Source organism: Grampus griseus (genome assembly GCF_964374135.1).
Source record: "Grampus griseus genome assembly, chromosome: 9".
Classification (NCBI taxonomy): domain Eukaryota; kingdom Metazoa; phylum Chordata; class Mammalia; order Artiodactyla; family Delphinidae; genus Grampus; species Grampus griseus.
In genome coordinates this window covers 62,574,867-62,593,924 of record NC_139003.1, presented here as the reverse complement: position 1 = coordinate 62,593,924, position 19,058 = coordinate 62,574,867, and positions in this window count along the sequence as shown.

Sequence of the window (19,058 nt, the reverse complement as noted above, 5' to 3'; positions counted from 1 at the left end):
TTATAGTTGAAAACTTCCTTAACATGGGAAAGGAAACACTCAATCAAGTCCAGGAAGCAAACACAGTCCCATAAAGGATAAATCCAAGGAGAAACACGCCAAGACACACATTAATCAAACTATCAAAAATTAAATACAAAGAAAAAATATTAAAAGTAGCAAGGGAAAAGTAACAAATAACATGCAAGGGGATCCCCATAACGTTAACAGCTGATCTTACAGCAGAAAATCTGCAAGCCAGAAGGGAGTGGCAGGACACATTTAAAGTGATGAAAGGGAAAAACCTACAACCAAGATTACTCTACCCAGCAAGGATCTCATTCAGATTCAACAGAGAAATTAAAATGTTTAGAGACAAGCAAAAGCTAAGAGAATTCAGCACCACCAACCAGCTTTACAACAAATGCTAAAGGAACTTCTCTAGGAAGGAAACACAAGAGAAGCAAAAGCCATACAAAAACAAACCCAAAACAATTAAGAAAATGGAAATAGGAACATACATATCGATAACTACCTTAAATGTAAATGGATTAAATGCTCCACCCAAAAGACACAGACTGGCTGAATAGATACAAAAACAAGACCCATATATAAGCTCTCTACAAGAGATCCACTTCAGACTTAGGGACACATACAGACTGAAAGTGAGGGCATGGAAAAAGATATTCCATGCAAATGGAAATCAAAAGAAAGCTAGAGTAGCAATTCTCATATCAGACAAAATAGACCTTAAAATAAAGACTATTACAAGAGACAAAGAAGGACACTACATAATGATCAAGGGATCAATCCAAGACGAAGATATAACAATTGTAAATATTTATGCATCCAACAGAGGAGCACCTCAATATATAAGGCAAATGCTAACAACCATAAAAGGGGAAATCGACAGTAACACAGTAATACTAGGACACTTTAACACTCCACTTTCACCAATGGACAGATCGTCCAAAATGAAAATAAATAAGGAAATACAGCTTTAAATGATACATTAAACAAGATAGACTTAATTGATATTTATACGATATTCCATGCAAAAACAACAGAATACATTTTCTTCACAAGTGCTCACGGAACATCCTCCAGGATGGAATGTATGTTGGGTCACAAATCAAGCCTTGGAAAATTTAAGAAAATTGAAATTCTATCAAGTAACTTTTCTGACCACAATGCTATGAGACTAGATGTCAATTACAGGAGAAAACTGTAAAAAATACAAACACATGGAGGCTAAACAATAAACTACTAAAGAACCAAGAGATCACTGAAGAAATCAAAGAGGAAATCAAACAATACCTAGAACAATGACAATGAAAACATGATGACCCAAAACCTATGGGATGGAGCAAAAGCAGTTCTAAGAGGGAAGTTTATAGCAATACAATCCTACCTCAAGAAACAAGAAACATCTCAAATAAACAACCTAACCTTACACCTAAAGGAATTAGAGAAAGAAAAACAAAAAAAAACCCAAAGTTAGCAGAAGGAAAGAAATCATAAAGATCAGATTAGAAATAAATGAAAAGAAATGAAGGAAATAAATGAAAAGAAATGAAAAGAAATGAAAAGAAATGAAGCAAAGATCAGTAAAACTAAAAGCTGCTTCTTTGAGAATATAAACAAAATTGATAAACCACTAGTCGGACTCATCAAGAAAACAAGGGACAAGACTCAAGTCAACTGAATTAGAAACGAAAAAGGAGAAGTAATAACTGACATTGCAGAAAAACAAAGGATCATGAGAGATTACTACAAGCAACTATATGCCAATAAAATGGACAGCCTGGAAAAAATGGACAAATTTTTAGAAAAGCACAACCTTCCGAGACTGAACCAGGAAGAGATAAAAAATATAAACAGACCAATCACAAGCACTGAAATTGAGACTGTGATTAAAAATCTTCCAACAAACCAGGACCAGATGGCTTCAGAGGTGAATTCTATCAAACATTTAGAGAAGAGCTAACATCTATTCTTCTCAAACTCTTCCAAAATATAGCAGAAGGAGGAACACTCCCAAACTCATTCTACGAGGTCACCATCACCCTGATACCAAAACCAGACAAAGATGTCACAAAAAAAGAAAACTACAGGCCAATATCACTGATGAACATAGATGCAAAAATCATCAACAAAATACTAGCAAACAGAATCCAACAGTATATTAAAAGGATCATACACCATGATCAAGTGGGGTTTATCCCAGGGATGGAAGGATTCTTCAATATACACAAATCAGTGTGATACACCATACTAACAAATTGAAGGAGAAAAACCATATGATCACTGTAATAGATGCAGAAAAAGCTTTTGACAAAATTAAACACCAATTTATGACAAAATTCAACACCCATTTATGATAAAATCTCTCCAGAAAGTAGGCATAGAGGGAACTTACCTCAATATAAAAAAGGCCATATATGACAAACCCACAGCCAACAACATTCTTAATGGTGAAAAACTGAAAGCACTTCCTGTAAGTTCAGGAATAAGACAAGGATGCCCACTCTCACCACTATTATTCAACATAGTTTTGGAAGATTTAGCCACAGCCATCAGGGAAGAAAAATAAATAAAAGACATCCAAACTGGAAAAGAAGTAAAACTATCACTGTTTGCAGATGACATGATACTATACATAGAGAACCCTAAAGATGCTACCAGAAAACTACTAGAGGTAATCAATGAATTTGGTAAAGTAGCAGGATACAAAATTAATGCACAGAAATCTCTCGCATTCCTATACATTAATGATGAAAAATCTGAGAGCGAAATCAAGCAAACACTCCTATTTACCATTGCAAGAAAAAGAATAACATACCTAGGAATAAACCTACCTAAGGAGACAAAAGACCTGTATGCAGAAAACTATAAGACACTGATGAAAGAAATTAAAGATGATACAAACAGATGGAGAGATATACCATGTCCTTGGACTGCAAGAATCAACATTGTGAAAATGACTGTACTACCCAAAGCAATCTACAGATTCAATGCAATCCCTAGCAAACTACCAAGGCATTTTTCACAGAACTAGAACAAAAAATTTTATAATTTGTATGGAAACACAAAAGATACCAAATAGACAAAACAATCTTGAGAAAGAAAAACGGAGCTGGAGGAATCATGTGCCCTGACTTCAGACTATACTATAAATCTACAGCAATCAAGACAGTATGGTACTGGCACAAAAACAGAAATATAGATCAATGGAACAAGATAGAAAGCCCAGAGGTAAACCCACACACATATGGTCACCTTACCTTTGATAAAGGAGGCAAGAATATACAATGGAGAAAAGAAAGCCTCTTCAATAAGTGGTGCACGGAATACTGGACAGCTACCTGTAAAGGAATATGATTAGAACACTTCCTAACACCACACACAAAAATAAACTCAAAATCGATTAAAGGCCAGACACTATAAAACTCTTAGAGGAAAACATAGGCAGAACATTCTATGACATAAATCACAGCAAAATCCTTTTTGACCCACCGCCTAGATAAATGGAAATCAAAGCAAAAATAAACAAATGGGATCTAATGAAACTTAAAAGCTTTTGCACAGCAAAGGAAACTATAAACAAGATGAAAAGACAACCCTCACAATGGGAGAAAATATTTGCAAACGAAGCAACTGACAAAGGACTAATCTCCAAAATATACAAGCAGCTCATGCAGGTCAACAGCAAAAATACAAACAACCCAATCCAAAAATGGGTAGAAGACCTAAATAGACATTTCTCCAAAGAAGATATACAGACTGCCATCACACACATGAAAGGATGCTCAACATCACTGATCATTAGAGAAATGCAAATCAAAACTATAATGAGGTATCACCTCACTCCCGTCAGAATGGCCATCATCAAAGAATCTACAAACAATAAATGCTGGAGAGGGTGTGGAGAAAAGGGAACCCTCTTGCACTGTTGGTGAGAATGTAAATTGATACAACCACTATGGAGAACAGTATGGAGGTTCCTTAAAAAACTAAACATAGAACTACCATATGAGCCAGCATTCCCACTACTGGGCATATATCCTGAGAAAACCATAATTCAAAAATAGTCATGTACCACAATGTTCACTGCAGCTCTATTTACAATAGCCAGGACATGGAAGCAACCTAAGTGTCCATCGACAGATGAATGGATAAAGAAGATGTGGCACGTATATACAATGTAATAATACTCAGTCACAAAAATAAATGAAATTGAGTTATTTCTAGTGAGGTGGATGGATGTAGAGTCTGTCATACAGAATGAAGTAAGTCAGAAAGAGAAAAACAAATAGTGTATGCTAACACATATATATGAAATCTAAAAAAAAAAAAGAATGGTTCTGAAGAACCTAGGGTCAGGACAGGAATAAAGACACAGACATAGAGAATGGACTTGAGGACACAGGGAGGTGGAAGGGTAAGCTGGGATGAACTGAGAGAGTAGCACTGACATATATACACTACCAAATGTAAAATAGACAGTTGGAAGCAGCCACATTGCATGGGCACATCAGCTCGGTGTTTTGTGACCACCTACAGGGGTGGGATAGGGAGGAGGGAGGGAGACACAAGAGGGAGCTATACATATAGCTGATTCACTTTATTATACAGCAGAATCTAACACAACACTGTAAAGCAATTATACTCCAATAAAGATGTTTAAAAATTTTACATTAACTTTATATATTTTGTTCCATTTCTCCAGATATTTCTATTCAATGTTAAAAAATACTATGACATTTAACAGATATAAAATTATTACTCCTTATAACCACAGTACATATTGAAGCTTTATTAAAAACACTTTGCCCCTTTATGCACAGGAATTAGTAGAAGAATATGCCACTCCAAAATATGCTGCTTTGATATATTATTTTGAGCTGTAGGCACTTGAAAACTAGTAAATGGACTCCCATTATCTGCTTAAAGGCAGATCTTTCTTTCTTTGGAATTGAATTGTCCAAAATCCCTTCCCTGGAAATTTCATCAACCAGGAAAGACTGACTCTCATCACAGGAGAGGAAACTACAAGTTGATGCCACACGCAGACAAACTCTGTCATGAACTGTCATACCTTCCATCTATTCTGCTGAGGGCCCATTCATCTTTCCTGAAAATCATTGACTTTTCCCCAAGAGACCTACATGTCTCCCTTCCTTTTCCTGATTAATATGATATTTAATCCTGAATTCTAAGACATGTTAGGGAGTTAGTCACATGTTAATAAACTTCTGTTCGTTTTTCTCTTGTAAATCTGTCTTTTATGATAGGGGATCTCAAACAAGAATTCAGAAGCCTTTTCTGGGAGAGGTTTTCCCTTAGTTTAAATTATGTATATTTGATAATCATCAGAAGCTATATTATTCTCTTCTAATCTAATCCACAAATCCTTCCAGTGCAATCAATAGAAGAGTAAGCATTTTCAACTCAATTACCTCCACTTTTCATTTCTCCTATTCCTTTTCATTTGACTATATGGTAATCAAAATACTGAATGTGCCTTAACAGTTAAGATCCGATAGTATGAATTGACTTTAGGAATCTATCCAACATTACACCTATATCTTTTATGTAAATGTAAAAGTAGGGCTGGTCACATGAGCGAACAAAATAGGTGACCTGCTTCACCTGTGAGTCAGCTAGTTTGTGGTAAAGTCATCCAGCTGTTTCAAAACATCTCTGAATATTTATTATGATCTACTTATTTGCACCATTAGAAAATCAGTTGTACACTTTAAGGCATTTCAGAAAATGCAGGTCGCAATTGATAAAGGGACACATAACACCTTACTTATTATGTGCTAACAACTAGATCTGAAAGAGAATGCGAACAGTAGAAACTAATACAGGAGTATCTGGAAATACATTAATGCTTGTTTTCCTCCCACATAAAATCCCATCAATTGTTCCTGCATCAGTTTTGGAATCAAATCGTATTTTTGGCAAGTCATAAAACACCCTCCTCTTTCTTGCCTTAGCTTGTTATCTGTGTTTCAAGTAGTAATTTACATGTAGTTGCCCTAACTCCCTTGAGTTTGCAAACAGAACCATTCTCTAACAATGTTCTTAGCTTATTCATTCATTCTTCATCTGTCTAATGCCAAATAATTCTTCATAAGTCAGCTCTCAAGTTACCTTCCCTGCCCCAGAGCACATACATCCCATTTGGGGATTCAGAGTTCCAACAGGACTTTGAGTTTTCCTCTATCATAGTGTTTATGTGATTGCTTTCTCTTTTCTGTCAGTTTTCCAGGCCACCGGACCATGCAATCTTGTAGAGAAAAAAACGTAATATTTTGGTGCTCAGAAAAATGTCTATAAAAATTGGTAAAAGTGCAAAAGATGAGATAGGAACAACAGGCGTTGTTTATTGTGGGTTGGCAAAAACGATGTGGAGAGAGATCAGGGTCTATAAAGGACAAAGTCTTCTTAATACTTAACTCTAATTTTAGCTTTTCCCTGTGTTTGCACTGGCCATATAGGATGTCCAGCAATTCTGTGACTTATTTTGATCTCTAACTCAACAAAGACTGATATAAAGGTTGGAGTACAGATATGTTTTTAAGTTTTAGAAATCTGATACCTAGACATAATGGTTAGAGTTTTCAAATTTTTTTCTTTAAAAAATGTCTTAGACTGTAATAAACATATTGTCATTTGGGGGAATACTCGTGCTGATCCTGGGATCCTTCTGAGGAGTAAAATAGTTTGTCATGCAGCTTTATATTTTCTAAAGGTAGCCTCCAAATAGAATTTTAAAAGACATAAAAGTCCAAGGAGATTCTTTGGGTTGGCTGATTACATTTCGGTCCAAACACCTTCTTCATTAAGACTGACCGCAATGCTGTGAATTAAGTATCTCTGTGAAATGCTTTGTAATGGAGACCTCCATTTGAATAAGACAGTGTATTTTACAATAAAAATATATTTGTTTTCAGAATTTGAAATGCATAGACAGCCAAAGGTAGAAACAAACCATTCCTTATTCAAAATAAAAATCAGAAGACAACTGCTTTGCCAATCTCACGTTATTTAACTTATAGAAAATACAGAATACTTTATTTCAATAGGAAAATTACAATCTAAGTATATGGTATATTTAACAACTAATTACATTGGTTATTAATAAGCATAAACAAATATTTATATGAGGTCCCCATAAATGTCATTAGTTTCAAAAGAGTCCTGTTATTCTTTTTTCTGGCCACACCACGTGGTTTGTGGGATATTAGTTCCCCAACCAGGGATCAAATCCGGGCGCTTGGCAGTGAAAGCACGGAGCCCTAACCACTGGATCACTGGGAATTCCCTAAAAAGCTCTGATATTCTTTTCACTTTAATGGTACATTGCTGGAGAAATGCACATTCCCTCCAAAGGACGAAGTATATTTTTGGAAGGGCAAATATTTACGTCCTAATATTCAATGTTTTATTTATTATGGTAGAAAAAGCACAGATTTTGCAGTCATGCAGACATTAGTTCAAATTCTGGCTCCATCTTCATTTATTTTGAAACTTAGGCAAACCTGTTTTCTGAACCAATTTCCAAAAATTAAAAAAAATATATATGTAGTAGTATCTTTCTTATAATGGCATTTTTAGGACTAGTACAGGGCCTACAATACAGCAAAACCATGTAAATGATATGGCATCAGCACCAATATAAGAAGCATCGTTTTTGTTTTTATTGCACATTGCAAATAGGGGGATGCTCAAGGCTTTTCCCATCATTTAATATCTGAGCAAGTGAACCTTGGAATGCAGTTTTAGGGTCCTAGAGATGCTATTAAAACTCTAGAGGGAGAGTATTTTAATTATTTTATTTTGTAAAGATTTTTTAAACATTAATATTTAAGTATAGCATCCACTTGGATATTTGCGTCTTTGGATTACTTCCTTCCATGTAGCTGAAATGCTGCTAAGCTAAGCAGCTTGGTTCTAGGGAGTATCTCCATCTTTCCAGCATACAATTATTAGTCTGAGGTAGACTGCCTTGACCACTTGTGTTCTCAGATTTTAGTCATCATTGGCCAAAACTATGAACAAAATAATTAGAAATCAAGAAAGCATTTTGGAGTATTGTCAGGCTAGGTCTCTGTCCAGAAGAACAAAGATCTCTTGTGACTCATGTGTGGTTAACAATGCTTACTTGGGTTATGGGTTCTACAAGGGGGTCTGAGGCCAAATCTCCATAGTACTAGGAAGTCTGCATAAGCTTAATCTTCTTTATAAGGATTCTAGGATGTGGGTTTTTGGAACGTACTTAAACCATCTTTCAATATTGTCATGATAAAAAATTTAATATCATTGTCATTGTTAATAGCACCAAATGAAAGACCCAGAGACAATGGGGAAACGTGTGACTAGGAGAGGTGATGGGTCAGATCATGGAGCTCTGATGGGAAGGACACCATCAGGTAAATGTACTGTAAATAGGTTGTAGACATTGGATACCTGACCTAGAGTGGGGCTGGAGGAGGGACAGGGGACTGATGTGCTTGATTCTACCTTCCTCATGTGGCTTCTATATAGGGAGATCACTCTCTGACCTAGTCACATTAAAATCCAAGTTCTATAGGTTTCTATATACCAAATTACATCAAAATTAAAATAAAACAAATATTTTGTTAATTGAATAAAGAAAAGATAGATAATATGCTACCTTTTTCTTCCAACTTTAATATTTAATTAATGTAGGTAAAAATAATATATAACCTTTTGCAATCTGTTACCATTTATAGATTACCTAGAAAATGATATGATTTATCACTTCATTAATGCAGTCATTCTCTCTACCATTTTTCTATATCTAGTGTACATGCTTTTTAAAAGTCACTTAAGAATATTAGTAAAGAACACAAAAATTTTACATTATGTCTACAAAAAACAACCCCTTTCGTCTAAAGAAAACACTCATAACGGGCTGACATACATTATATTTTAAAGCTTTGATTTTAAATGTACACTCAGCTTGGATAGAATGATTTTAGGGATGAAAAATAGTGCTTCTGTAACAGAGATAGAGTAAATTTCTCATTATAAAGGAAAAAAAGTATTTTATACAGTAAATCTGACTATATTACATTAAATATAAGGTACTTTGAAAAACTCTGTTCTTACAATTCACTGTAATGCTACAGTGGTTTTATAAGTTCTTTTTCTTTTCATTTATTTTTTTTGTAATTCATGATCTTTGAAATAAACTGCAAGTAGCTTTCTCTGAACACCGATTTTGTTCCCGTATGTAATAAATGTATTTGCTTCTGGGTATATTTTACATTTAAAAATAAAAGTCATTGATATATCAGTAGAGCATTTACTTCTTTATAACTCAGATCCATTCAGTTCATGTCTTTAAGCTGAGGAATATTTCTCTTCCACTGGAGAGGGCAAAGCCTTCCAGGTAGTTAGGCTGCATGACCATTTCTAAGAGCAGATCACATTAAGGACTTTTGGGGATAGCAATCGATTAAGCTATCGATTAAGCAATCGATAGCAAATCGATTAAGGACTTTTGGGGATAGCACTAGCCAGAAACAATTTCGGTCATACAATTCTAAGGCCTGATGAAGTACACGGTGATTTTATTAATTAAAATATAATAAAGTTAGAGACATGTTTAAATATTAATTGAAATTCATGAGGTTAATTAAAATACTCTGCAGACATCTCTAGACTAATAAAAATCATAGGAAATTCATTATTAGATAGGTTTAAATTGACCCACTGAGGAAGCTGACTGATGGAAATAATAGAAAAACAAAATCAGTTTACCAATATGCTTATTTAACATGCATTGAATTTACATGGTTAGTATCGCTCTCCTTTTAATAACAAATATAACACATTCAGTAACATTACATATTTAGAAATGTACTTTATTTTGTTCTCTTGGATTATTAGAAAACCAAATAAAACTTCTTTTCAAAGTACCTCTGGGCTTAATTTTTAAGATTCCCTGATGGAGAATTACATTCATGTATATGTTAGTGCCAAATATTACACTGTCAGAGTTAAATCATGAAATACTTTACAATGCCATTTCTAAATCCTGACAAGGTAACATGAAGCCTCAACTTTCCCAAGTACTAGTTAAATGATATGGAGCAAGTTACATGTTCAAGCTGAAGTATTTTTATAGGTCTATTTATTATAGATAATGGATAATAAATGTTAATCATTTAGTATGGTGCTTGGCATATAATAAACACTCCATAACTTTAAGCTTTCATAATGATCACCACCTTTGTAAATATTACAATCTGTAGTTATTGCCCTCAATGCAGTTGCGCTTGGTGAAGTACTTTAAAAGTGTTAAAAGGAGATTGTCTTTGCGTATAATGATGCTTATATTATGCTATTAAAAAATAGGAATGACATTTTGGGAGTGGTTCTTGAGGACACAGCAACAGATCAGTAAAAAATTAATTATAAAAATAAAAAAGGAAGAAAGTCACAACATTTTTGCAACATAATCCCCTTAAGGAAAATTTATTAGTATGAAGTTCTTGATTTGATTAGTTTTGATTGACAACTGTTCAGTATACATACTAAACAAAGTATATCTAAAGTGGCCCAGTTTAAATTTATATTGGAGGAAATCTTCTAAAGAAAAAATTTTAGATAGTAGACTAGTACTATGTTATGTGAAATTTTCAGGCATATAAATTTAATATTTCATTCCTGTAGATAATTTATATATTGTTATGCAAAGATTAAATATATTACCTTTTCTCCCATATTTCAATATTGTAGCTGAAATTTCTTTTTAGATATTAAAATTTCATGCCAACTTTGTATGACCTACAATAATTTTACTGAACCACTCTTTATATTTTGGTATCTAAGCTTGACTTATTTATAGAATGTTTAGATGCCTTACATTAATAATAATATCGCCAACCTTAATTTTGAGTTTAGAATTTATCTGTGTAATTTTTAAGGTATTTTCACATGTATGGATAATTTTTGTTGTGGTGGTTTTCCTATATCATTTTTTCTGTCGATCTATACTCTATGGTAAGGGAACAGCTTTCTTTATATCCATGTAGATTTCTTCATCTTTTCTATAGAATAAAATTTTTTCCTTTTAAAACTTATGACAAATTAATGATCTATTGAGAGTAGATCTTAAATGTTCTCACCATAAACACACAAAAATTAATTATGTGAGGTAATAGATGTGTTAACTAACCTTATTGTGGTACTCATTTTGCAATATATATATGTATCAAATTATCACACTGTCACCTTAAATTTACACAATGTTATATATCAATTAGATTTCAATGAAGCTGGAAAAAAATAAAATAAACCTGTTATTAACATGTTAAAAAAAGAGTTGACAGGATGAGAGTTTAAACAAAAATCCATAATCTATAAAATAATCAAATACAGCTTAAAAAAATTACAAAAATGAAGAACTCAAGAGATCCTTTTTAAAGTAGATCAGACACAGAAGATAAGAAGATATTTAAACAGGAAGAAATATTTTTTGAAAATATGCAATTAGAAAATATCCAGAGTGAAGCATATGGAAGAAAAAGAGATATCGAAGAATAGAAGAGATACATGAGATCCAGAAGAAAAGCCTCAGAATGCAAGTAATTCTAGTGGTAGAAAAAAGTGAAAAACAGTGCAGGGGCAGTAACACAAGACATGCAAGCTAGAGACACTGCAAAATTAATGAGAGGGGGAAAAAAACTATCAGAATTACTGAAAAGAAAATCACACATGGGAGTATCATTTTAAAAAATACCTGAAAACCAAAGACAAAAAGCTTACAAACACCGTGTGTCTAAAATTATCTTCTAATATACAATATTATAATATACATATTATCTTCTAATATGCAATATTAAGAGAGCTGTTTGTTAACAGGAATGATGGAACATTAAATACAACGATTAAAAACTTTCAAGATGTTCAAAGAAACTTATCCATGTAAAACTCTAAATTTGTAGAAAATATCCTTCAAAAATGAAGTCGAAGTGAAGACAACTTTAGACAAATGAAACTTGAGAGTTTATCATCATTAGAACAAAATTTTTTAAATATACTAAAAATAATCATCAGAGGAAGGAAAATTATTCCAGAAGGAAGCATGATACCTCAGGAAGAGATATCATGTCATATTAAAATACATAAGAACAATAACACAAACCTCAGGTATAGTCAGGGGCAGGAGTTAAATATTTTAAGGTGTATATATTGTCTCAGAAGAGGTAAAGGTATAAATATTGTAAGAAGTAAGACAGCGTCTGTGAAATGAAAGAGTGAATCCAATCATAAAATAAAATTGCATTCTTTAATTACATAGCCTCAAATCATATAAAGCTAAAATTGACAGAACTGAGAGACAAATTTAAAATCATAATTAAAGATTTTAGCCTAGCTTTCTAAGTAAATAATAGAAAAAGAGACAAAAATTTAGTGAGTATGCAATACTTGAAAAGCACAGCTAACAGTTGATTTAGCGTCCTATACCTACAATTGCATGTGGTAGACATAATAATAGCCCCCATGATATCCATGCCTAAATCCCCAGAATCTGTGAATGTGTTACCTTATATGGAAAAAAAGGACTTTGCTGATGTGATTAAATTAAGGACTTTGAGAGGAGATTATCCTGAATTATCCAGCTGAACCCAATGTAATCACATGGATCTTTAGAAGAAAAAGAAAGGAGGACCAGAGTCAGGAAAAGGCAAAGTGATGACAGAAGCAAAAGGAGAGATTGGAAGAGTCTACACTGTTAAACTTTGAAGCTAGAGGATGGGCCCTGGACACACGTAATGCAGGCAAACTCCAGAAACTAGGAAAGACAGGGAAACAGATTCTCTCCTACAGTGTCTGGAAGAAAGTGTATTCCCATTGACACCTTTTGGATTTCTAATCTCCAGGATTATAAGATAATACATTTGTGTTGTTTCAAGCCACCAAGTTTGGGGTAATATGTTACAGTGGTAATAGGAAATAAATACACTATGGAATACATAAATTTTTGCCAAGTACTCATAACCTATTTTGCAGAACTGATTATAACACTGACTATAAATTCAATCTCAACAAAAGTAAATAAATTTAAATATTTTAAGTTTTTCAGAGTGTGCTCTCTGATCAGAGTGAAAATAAGCTAAATTAAGCTAAACCACTAAAATAAATAATAACTACAATACACTAAAATATTTGAAATTTAGGAAACATAACGATAAAATTAATGTGTCAAAGAAGATATGAAAATAAAGATTAGAAAATATTTTGAACTAATAATAAAAACATATGATATATCAAAGCTGTTGAGAAACAGGTAAGCCATGCAAAGGGGCAAATTAATAGACAAATTCTCTAATTCAAAATGAAAAGACTAATAGTCAGTAATATAGTGTTCATCACAAGAAGCTAGGAAAAATAACCTCAGAGAGTTAAACAAAAAAGTAGCAATAATCAATGTATAATGATGAGTTTGAAAAGTTTGTTTTCAAACTTACTTCAAAGACAAGTGTTAGAAGTTGGTTGAGTGTCCTATAAAAAAAAATTAATGTTCAAGAGAAGAAATGAAAGACTAAATTTAGTTTTTTGAAAAGACTAATAAAATTGATAAGTACGTAATGAGATATGAGACAACATACAGCATACAATATCAGGAAAGTACAAGGGGTCATCAATTCCAATCCTAGAGACATTATAAAAGATAATAATTCTAAATCAGTAGCATAAAGAAGAAAAATATTATTTGGTGGGGCTAATGGTGGACTCCAAAAGGGCTCATGCCAAGGAGTACTTCCCAGAGCTTCTGCTGCCAGTGTCCTTGTCCATACGGTGAGCCACAGAAAACCCCTGCCTCTGCAGGAGACGCTCCAACACTAGCAGTTCCTGGCACAAAGCTCCCAAATCCTTGGAATCTCTTGAGTGATAAGAGTGGCTTATGCTTACCCTTGTGAATCTGCCCACAAGAAAGACGGCTGCAGGCTCACAGAGTATCAAGGCAGCTCACCACAGAACCAGCAGCCATGTGGTTGACAGGGTCTTGGTGCTCAGGCCAGGTGTCAGGCCTGTGCCTCTGAGGTGGGAGAGCCGAGTTCAGGACATTGGTCCACCAGAGACCTCCCAGTTCCACTCAATATCAAATGGCGAAAGCTCTCCCAGAGATCCCCATCTCAACACTAAGACCCAGCTCCACTCAACGATGAGCAGGCTACAGTGCTGGACACCCTATGCCAAATAACTAGCAAGACAGGAAAACAACACCACCCATTAGCAGAGAGACTGCCTAAAATAAAAATGAGGTCACAGACACCCCAAAACACACCACCAGATGCAGTCATGCCCACCAGAAAGACAAGATCCAGCATCATCTACCAGAACACAGGGTACCAGTCCCCTCTACCAGGAAGCCTACACAACTGACTGAACCAATCTTACCCACTGGGGGTAGACACCAAAAACAATGGGACTTACAAACCTGCAACCTGTGAAAAGGAGACACCAAACACGGTAAATTAAGCAAAATGAGAAGACAGAGAAACACACAGCAGATGAAGGAGCAAGATAAAAACCCACCAGACCAAACAAATGAAGAAGAAATAGGCAGTCTCCCTGAAAAAGAATTCACAGTAATGATAGTAAAGATGATCCAAAATCTTGGAAAAAGAATGGAGAAAATACAAGAAACATTTAACAGGGACCTAGAAGGACTAAAGAGCAAACAAACAATGATGACCAACACACTAAATGAAATTAAACATTCTCTAGAAGGAATCAACAGCAGAATAACTGAGGCAGAAGCACGGATAAGTGACCTGGAATATAAAATAGTGGAAATAACTACCACAGAGAAGAATAAAGAAAAAAAGAATGAAAGGAATTGAGGACAGTCTGAGAGACATCTGGGGCAACATTAAATGCATCAACATTCGAATTATAGGAGTCCCAGAAGAAGAAGAGAAAGAGAAAGGGACTGAGAAAATGTTTCAAGAGATTATGGTTGAAAACTTCCCTAATATGGGAAAGGAAATAGTTAATCAAGTCCAGGAAGCACAGAGAGTCCTATACAGGATAAATCCAAGGAGAAATATGCCAAGACACATATTAATCAAACTGTCAAAAATTAAATACAAAGAAAAAATATTAAAAGCAGCAAGGGAAAAACAACAAATAACATACAAGGGAATCCCCATAAGGTTAACAGCTGAACTTTCAGTAGAAACTCTGCAAGCCAGAAGGGAGTGGCAGGACATGTGTAAAGTGATGAAAGGGAAAAACCTACAAACCAAGATTACACTACCCAGCAAGGATCTCATTCAGATTCAACAGAGAACTTAAAAGCTTTACAGACAAGCAAAAGCTAAGAGAATTCAGCACCACCAAACCAGCTTTACAACAAATGTGAAAAGAACTTCTCTAGGCAAGAAACACAAGAAAAGCAAAAGACCTCCCCCCCCCCAAAAAAAAAAACGAAAACAAGTAAAATGGAAATAGGAACATACATATCAATAACTACCTTAAATGTAAATGGATTAAATGCTCCAGCCATAAGACATAGACTGGCTGAATGGATATAAAAACAAGACCCATACATATGCTGTCTACAAGAGACCTACTTCAGACCTAGGGACACATACAGACTGAAAGTGAGGGGATGGAAAACATATATTCCATGGATATGGAAATCAGAAGAAAGTTGGAGTAGCAATTCTCATAACAGACAAAATAGACTTTAAAATAAAGACTATTACAAGAGAAAAAGAAGGCCACTACATAATGATCAAGGGATCAATGCAAGAAGAAGATATAACGATCGTAGATATTTATGCACCTAACACAGGAGCACCTCAATACATAAGGCAAATGCTAACAGCCATAAAAGGAGAAATCCACAGTAACACAATCATAGTAGGGGACTTTAAGACCCCACTATCATCAATGGACAGATCATCCAAAATGAAACTAAATAAGGACACACAAGCTTTAAATGATACATTAAACAAGATGGACTTAATTGATATTTATAGGACATTCCATCCAAAAACAACAGAATAAACTTTCTTCTCAAGTGCTCATGGAACATTCTCCAGGATAGAACGTATCTTGGATCACAAATCAAGCCTTGGTAAATTTAAGAAAATTGAAATTGTATCAAGTATCTTTTCTGACCACAATGTTATGAGACTAGATATCAGTTAAAGGGAACAGTCTGTAAAAAATACAGAGATGAAGGCTAAACAATAAACTACTAAAGAACCAAGAGATCACTGAAGAAATCAAAGAGGAAATCAAAATATATCTAGAAACAAATGACAATGAAAACACGATGACACAAAACCTATGGGATGCAGCAAAGGCAGTTCTAAGATGGAAGTTTATAGTGATACAAACCTACCTCAAGAAACAAGAAATATCTCAAATAAACAACCTAACCCTACACCTAAAGCAAATAGAGAAAGAAGAACAAAGAAAACCCAAAGTTAGCGGAAGGAAAGAAATCATAATGATCAGATCAGAAATAAATCCAAAAGAAATGAAGGAAACAATAGCAAAGATCAATAAAACTAAAAGCTGGTTCTTTGAGAAGATAAACAAAATTGATAAACAATTAGCCAGACTCAGCAAGAAAAAAAGGAAGAAGCCTCAAATCAATAGAATTAGAAATGAAAAGGGAGAAGTAACAGACACTGCAGAATTGCAAAGGATCATGAGAGATTACTATAAGCAACTATATGCCAAAAAAATGGACAGCCTGGAAGAAATGGATAAATTCTTAGAAAAGCACAACCTTCCGAGACTGAACCAGAAAGAAACAGAAATATAAACAGAACACTCACAAGCACTGAAATTGAAACTGTGATTAAAAATCTTCTAACAAACAGAAACCAAGGACCAGATGGCTTCACAGGTGAATTCTATCAAACATTTAGAGACGAGTTAACACCTATCCTTCTCAAACCTTTCCACAATATAGCAGAGGGAGGAACACTTCCAAACTCATTCTATGAGGCCACCATCACCCTGCTACCAAAACCAGACAAAGATGTCACAAAGAGAAAACTACAGGCCAATATCACTGATGAACATAGATGCAAAAATCCTGAAAAAATACTAGCAAACAGAATCCAGCAGCAAATTAAATGGACCATACACTTTTAATGTAATGGATCATACACCATATGATCAAGTGGGGTTTATCCCAGGAATGCAAGGATTCTTCAATATATGCAAATTAATCAATGTGATAAGCCATATTAACAACTTGAAGGAGAAAAACCATATGATCACCTCAATACATGCAGAAAAGCTTTTGACAAAATTCAACACACATTTATGATAAAAGCACTTCAGAAAGTAGGCATAGAGGGAACTTACCTCAACATAAAAAAGGCCATATATGACAAACCCACAGCTGACATCATTCTCAATGGTGAGAAACTAAAACTATTTCCTCTAAGTTCAGGGACAAGATAAGGTTGTAAACTCTCACCATTATTATTCAACATAGTTTTGGAAGTTTTAGCCACAGCAATCAGAGAAAATAAATAAAAGGAATCCCAATCTGAAGAGCAGAACTAAAACTGTCACAGTTTGCAGATGACATGATACTATACATAGAGTATACTAAAGATGCTACCAGAAAACTACTAGAGCTAATCAATGAATTGGGTAAAGTAGCAGGAAACAAAATTAATGCACAGAAATCACTTGCAATCCTATACACTAATGATGAAAAATATGAAGGAGAAATTAAGGAAACACTCCCACTTACCACTGCAAGAAAAAGAACAACGTACCTAGGAATAAACCTACCTAAGGAGACAAAAGACCTGTATGCAGAAAACTGACACTGATGAAAGAAATTAAAGATGATACCAACAGATGGAGAGATATATCATGTCCTTGGATTGGAAGAATCAACATTGTGAAAATGACTATACTACCTAAAGCAATCTATGGATTCAACGCAACCCCTAATAAACTACCAATGGCAATTTTCACAGAAGTAAAACAAGAAATTTTACAATTTGTATGGAAACATAAAAGACACCGAATAGCTAAGGCAATCTTGAGAAAGAAAAACAGAGCTGGAGGAATCAGGCTTCCTGACTTCAGACTATACTACAAAGCTACAGTCATCAAAACAGTATGGTAATGGTACAAAAATAGAAATATAGATCAATGGATCAGGATAGAGAGCCCAGAGATAAACCCATGCACATATGGTCATCTTATCTTTGATAAAGGAGGCAAGAATATACAATGGAGAAAAGACAGCCTCTTCAATAAGTGGTGCTGGGAAAACTGGACAGCTACATATAAAAGAATGAAATTAAAACACTCCCTAATACCATACACAAAAATAAACTCAAAATGGATTAAAGACCTAAATGTAAGGCCAGACACTATAAAACTCTTAGAGGAAAACATAGGCAGAACACTCTATGACATAAATCAGAGCAAGATCCATTTTGACCCACTCCTAGAGAAATTGAAATTAAAAAAGAAAAACAAATGGGACTTAATGAAAGTTAAATGCTGTTGCACAGCAAAGGAAACCTTAAACAAGAAGAAAAGACAACCCCCACAATGGGAGAAAATATTTGCAAATGAAGAAAGTGAAAAAGGATTAATCTCTAAAATATACAAGCAGCTCATGCTGCTCAATAAAAAAAAAAATTTAAAAAAAAACAGTGCAAAAATGAGCAGAAGATCTAAACAGACATTTCTACAAAGAAGATATACAGATTGCCAACAAATACATGAAAGGATACTCAACATCAGTAATCATTAGAGAAATGCAAAATAAAACTATAACGAGGTATCACCTCAGACCAGTCAGAATGGCCATCATCAAAAAATCTACTAACAATAAATGCTGGAGAGGGTGTGGAGAAAAGGGAACCCTCTTGCACTGTTTGGGGAATGTAAATTGATATAGCCACTATGGAGAACAGTATGAAGGTCCCTTCAAAAACTAAAAATAGAATTACCATATGAGCCAGCAATCCCACTACTGGGCATATACCCTGTGAAAACCATAATTCAAAAAGAATCATGTACCACAA